The following is a 6,220-nucleotide window of genomic DNA, read 5'->3' on the forward strand; positions in this document are numbered from 1 at the left end:
GAGGACATAGGACCTAATACACAAGTGAAAGAGTTGATACATACGTCTTAGTCTGTGTTCTGTTAAGTGCCTGGGACTGAGCAATTGGTAAACAATAGAAGTTTACTTACTTTATGGTTCTGGAGGCTGAAGAGTCCAAGAGCATGGTGCCAGCCATCAAGTGCTGCTGTGTCATGTGGGGACAGAGAGAGAGAAAGAGAGAGAGAGAGAGAGCGCACAAGCGCAGGTACACTAGGGTCATATCTCTCTTAAAGCCTTCTCTAATTCTTTTTTTTTTAAGATTTATTTATTTATTATATGTAAGTACACTGTAGCTGTCTTCCATCACTCCAGAAGAGGGCATCAGATTTCATTACAGATGGTTATGAGCCACCATGTGGTTGCTGGGATTTGAACTTGGGACCTCCATAGGAGCAGTCGGCGCTCTTAACCACTGAGCCATCTCGCCAGCTCCCAGCCTTCTCTAATTCTAATACATGTATTTCATGAACCATTCTAACACACGAAATTTGGGCAACACATTCAAACCATAATAGCATCAGGATGGAAGCTATGCATGCACCCAAATTCGGGGTGGCAGGCCAAATGAAAGTTTTAGAAGTTGTGGTTCCTGGATCTTAATTTAAGTATGCAGTTGCTGATATTGAGTTCAAGAGAAGGCCGCTGGAGGTTTGAGGAGCCTGGAAATTCAACTAGTGTTGTCGGCGAGTGGGAGATGATAGGTTTAAGCAGGTAGCACTGCAGACAGCTACAAGGACCCATTGAGATTAGTGGTTGTGAAATCAGTAACTTCAGCTGTGTTGGTACAAAGATGGCATGAAGGGAGGGAGAGAGGGGCAGAGAACACCTTTAACTCGGTTGGAATTTTCCTAAGCAAAGAGGGAGCTACAGCAGAAGGGCAAAGCTTGATTGGGTTGAGAATTCGCACGGACAGTGAGTGATAGACTGTAGACTCTGGGTAAGAAGGGAAGTGACACTCTTTGCTTTACTGTTTGAATGTATATTACCTTCGTGTATATCATGAACCATATAATACAGTGTCAATTTTTACTTTAAATGCTCATTTGAGAGAAATTATTTCAATTAAATAAAATACATTCTTTTATATTTATCAACACACACACACACACAAAAGGGAAGTGAGAACAGAGCGTGGACTTAGAGGAGCGCAGGATTATTGAGTCGATCTTTGCTTTTTGTCATGATCTGCAAATTTTCAGCACCTGCAAATGTCTGTCTTCCCTTTAAACAGTAGCTCCCAGATACTGCAGCTTTTCTTTGCCTTATTCATCATCACTCTCCTTAGCACAAAAGGCCTTGCTTGCCTTGGTAGGTCTATTTTGCCTAATGAATGAATGAATGCAAGCCAAAATAGACCCTTACCACAAGGATCTAGAATATCTTTTCAGTGATGTGACTGAAAACTATGCTCTTCAAGATACGACAAGCTATTTCAGTTGTCTGACACTCAAGGTTTATTTTTACTGTAAAACTCTGGTCTGTCCAGGCAGCTCTCTGGGGCTTCCAGGCATGAAATGGACTCATTGCTGCAGGCTTACTTGGATTTTAAAAGATCGGCCATCTCTGCATGCGGAGGAAGAGCAGCTGCCGCTTTTCCGGAAGCCTGTTTAGTGTTCAGTCAGAAAACTATGCCCGGCCGCCAGGTCAGGTCTGCAGGAAAGCGTGTAGGGCATAGGTGGTGAGTGTCGCTGCTTCTGCCATCAAAAGGAACAATAATTGCAAACTCATGTGGTACAACCGAGATGACCAGAGGATGCAGTTGAATATATCTGTTAGTTTTATTTGGGCAGTTGTTAAGATGTTCTTAGATTTTCAGTGTGTCTTTGATAAGACTTAATATTCATTGCTTATCCATATCTGTGCTTCTCATACATTTATCAAACTGCTGCACACACACACACACACACACATCTATCCTACACTGTAAACTTCTTAGGCAGAGACTGTGTCCATACTTTTATCCTCCCAGTGCTGAGTTGGGGAACACGATATTTTCAGAATATTTAATTACACTGTACCCCATTCCCCTTCTTAGACAGTGGCACAAGCCTATTGTCTGGATGCTATTTAAAGATTGTTCAACAAAATTAACTCAGCGGGTTAACATGGTTTGAATAAGCCGATGACCAGTTCTTTTTTTAAACCTGGGCAGAAATGTAAATATAGTGACACATTTGTTTCTTCTAAAAACAAGATATCCTACTCTATTTTGGTAGAAAGGGTTAGCCAAAATAGACATCTTTGTAATTGGAGATTATGAAGGTTTTAGACTGTCTGAATGTAGTGGGATCCCACTGCTTGGTGATTACTTGACAGTGGCCAGGGAAGACTACTCAAGGTAAGCATTAGATTATAGAGGGAGGTAGATAGTAGTGAGACCGAGAACTGCTGGAGAGTGGCCGATGAGTGCGACTTAACTTTTACCACAGGAGCCAAGTTTATCATTTATAACACGTGCCATTAGCATATCTGGTTCATTTTGAGACAGGGTCTCACTGTGTATCCCAGACTTGCCCGCCAAGCGCCAGAAATGCAGGTATGTGCCACCATGCTGGGGCTCATTTAATTAAAATATTAGCTGTTTCTTATGTGTGGCTGTAGATATTATCTTCTAGAATCACTTAGAAGGCATGCCCTGTGCCTGAGGGATTTTATCTAGGTTAAGTTAGCCTCTGGGCATGCCTATGAAGTATATAGATGAGGTTGATTGAGGTGGCAAGACTCACCTTAACTGTGGGCAGCAGCATCCCATGGGCTGGAGTCTGGGACCGCATATAATCAAGAAAGTGGGTGGAGCACTAGACTTGGTTGTTGTCTGTTTCTGGGCTGTGGATGCAGTGGAACCAGATGCCTCTGGTTGCTGTGCCCGTGACTTCCCTACCCTGGCGGATTGTACCTTGGACTGTGAACCAAAATAAAGTTTGTTTTCCTTAAGTTGCCTTCCTGAGATGTTTTATTACAGCCCGGAGACACATAACTAATACAGACCATCAGTACTGAGATGTATGGCAGTTGCCATGATAAACCTTACAGTGCATCGTATAGGCATTTAGAACTGGTTGCAGGAGGAATGTCGAAGAGTTTGGGACTATGGACTAGACAATCTGTCACATGCTGAACGCAGAGCCTAATGGACCATTTGGATGGGAAAGCAGAATGCCAAGAGAATCGAGAACTGCCAAGGCCTGGGTTGTGAGGTTTTCTAAGGGAAACGGGGATTCTTACCAGGGGCTGGGCGATGCCAGTCAGGATATATTCTGGCAAAAAGTATGACCTCATTCTGCCCATGTCTTGAGAACTTGAGCGAAACTGAATTTAAAAGTAATGAATTAATGTGTTAGGCAGAGAAAATGACACAGCAGGATGGCATTCAATGGATGACATGGGGGTTACTACTCTCCCCAGGTCGACAGCAGAAAAAGAGTCACAGGTAGGGCTGAAGACATTTAAAATGTGCAGTATGTCAAGAGCAAGAGCTCAGATAAGCTTAAAGTTGCAGCCAAGACCTGTTCTAAAAATAGGCTGTAATTATAATTGTTTAAGAAACCATCAGCTTCACAGTGGGCCAATAGGAAAGGAGTCCTTAGGGCTAGGCTCCTCCCATCAAAGGTTCCAAGTTGAATGCTAGTGTTTGCTGGTCTGGAAAAGCTACTGTCTGTCTGGTGAAGTACTTATCTTGGGTAAGCACACGGTGGCTCCCACGACTGTGGCACAGGGAGACCAGGCTCCATCCTTATTTGGCAGCCAAACTTGGCAGTGTTGTCCACATGGTACTGGTTTTGCAGACACGAAAGATGCAAGTTTGAAGGGTTATGGAATCTTGCACTGTGGTTTCAGGGTGTTCCTGAGGCCAGGCAATATGTGGCAGGGTTGGAGTCCTGGCAAGAAGGCCACGACAGGCTACGTGGTGAAGCCTAATTTGTAGTGGGGACCACAGGGTATTAGAGACACCAGGCCTTTGGGATATCTGCTGAGAAAAGTTGGAGTTATAGAGCTCGAGATGCTACGGGGTTTCAGGATTTGATGTTTGCCCTCTGGTCTTGCTCCAGTTCATTCTTTCCTGGTGCTTTACCATTCTTGGAATGGGAATGTATTCTCTGTGCTATTTATTGTATATTGGAAAGACGTAACTTTTAAAAATAGCCACTCACAGCTCGGAGTCTCTAATGCTACTGAGATGTATTTTCAACTTTAAGGACTGGAAGCCTGAATGAAGCAGGATACAATGCATTTTGCATTATGAGATGGCTGTGAGCCTGTGGGGAGAAGGGGTGGGAGGTTATGGTTTCAAAGTGACGTGCTTTGGTGTCAGGTGGACAAGGGATGGAGCTGTGATGGTTAATATTGATTGTCAACTTGATAGAATCTAGGGCCACCTCTGGGCATACCTGTGAGGAATTACCTAGGTTAGGTTAGTCTCCAAGCAGTTTTCTGGAATAGGTTAACTGAAGTGGAAAAGATTCCCCTTAACAGAGATGGCACCTGTCGGTGGGCTGAGGTCACAGACCGAATAAAAGGGAGCATAAAGAACACCAGCATTCATCATTATCAACTTCCTGACTGTGGACACAATGTGGCCAGCCTTCTTAACCTGCTGCTGGCACCACATCCTTCCCCTGGCAGACTTGCCTCCATGATGGAATATAGCTTTGAACTGTGAGCCAAGATTAAGCTGCACCTCCCCTTATTTTTTTTTTAAATTTACATTTTATGTACGTTGGTGTTCTACTTGGTGTGTGTGTGTGTGTGTGTGTGTGTATGTGTGTGTGTGTGTGTGAGGGTGAGGGTGTCAGATCCCCCAGAACTGGAGTCACAGACAGTTGTGAGCTGCCAGGTAGCTACTGGGAATTGAACCTGGGTCCTTTGGAAGAGTAGCCAGTTCCCTTTACCATTGACCTCTCTCCAGCCCTAAGCCTCCTTTTTCTTAGTTGATTTTGTCAGGTATTTTTTTTTTTTTTTTGCACCTGATTTGTAAGTGAAATGAAACTGAAGGAATAGAGAAACAACAGAACTTAGAATTTTTTGTTGGTTTGAATAAAATAAGATCTTTTTAAGGAGAAGGCTTTTCTGACTGAGGACTGACATCCAGAGCTATGGTTATATTTCATGTTGTTACTGTAGGCCAAGTCGTAACATCAAAGTAAGAAAGATGATTTCCAATATAAACTGGCTAGATACTCTTACTGCAGGACTGTCAAAATGTTATTTTTCTAAACCACTATGCCTAATGCTAAGATAGTCCTATAAATGTTATTCTGCATCTTTTTTACAAATAAAGCATTTGTAGCTTTAATTTATTCTTTAGGAGAACTAGAGGCCTCAGTGGGTACTGGGCCCAGAACAGTTTGAAAATTAAATATTTTCAAATAACAAAAAGAAAAAATAGGGCTGGAGAGGTGGCTCAGTGGTTAAGAGCACCGACTGTTCTTCCCAAGGTCCTGAGTTCAAATCCCAGCATCCACATGGTGGCTCACAACCATCTGTAATAAGATCTGATGCCCTCATCTGGTGCTACAGTGTACTTACATATAATAAATGAATAAATACATGTTTGAAAAAATATAAATAAATGCAATGTTTAAAAAAAAAAAAAGAAAAAAGAAAACAATTAGATGTTAGTGCCTCCCAGTGTGATTTTGAAAACTAAGCTTGAAAAGAGAAAAGTGTATTTCGGCCCAAAGTTTCCAAGGTACCAAGTTCCAGGTTGGTTTCTCTACTGCCTTTAGGCCTGACATAGGGCAACATGTCATAGCGTGAATGCATGCTCAGAACTGCTCACCTCATGATCTCCAGGGAAAGCACAGAAGGGAAGAGAGGAGAGACACTACTAACGTCTGGACATAGTTCTGGCTCTCAGACCTGGGGAGAGGCGCTGTTGCTGTCTAGTGAGATGAGACCAAGACTGCTGTTACAGATGCAATATCCAGGACCTGCCTAGACAGCAGGGGTACCCAATGCAGAATGCAAGTGCTCACAGTGGAGAACTGACTGCAATCCCACTGCCTCACCAACATTGCCCTTTTAGTCATAATAAGCTCCAAACCCAGTCAAAACCTCTTGCTTTTAGTTCTGAAGTATAACTCAGTTTCTCCTCTCCTCTCCTCTCCTCTCCTCTCCTCTCCTCTCCTCTCCTCTCCTCTCCTCTCCTCTCCTCTCCTCTCCTCTCCTCTCCTCTCCTCTCCTCTCCTTTCTCCCCTCT

Source organism: Mus musculus, chromosome 13 (genome assembly GCF_000001635.26).
Source record: "Mus musculus strain C57BL/6J chromosome 13, GRCm38.p6 C57BL/6J".
Taxonomy (NCBI): Eukaryota; Metazoa; Chordata; class Mammalia; order Rodentia; family Muridae; genus Mus; species Mus musculus.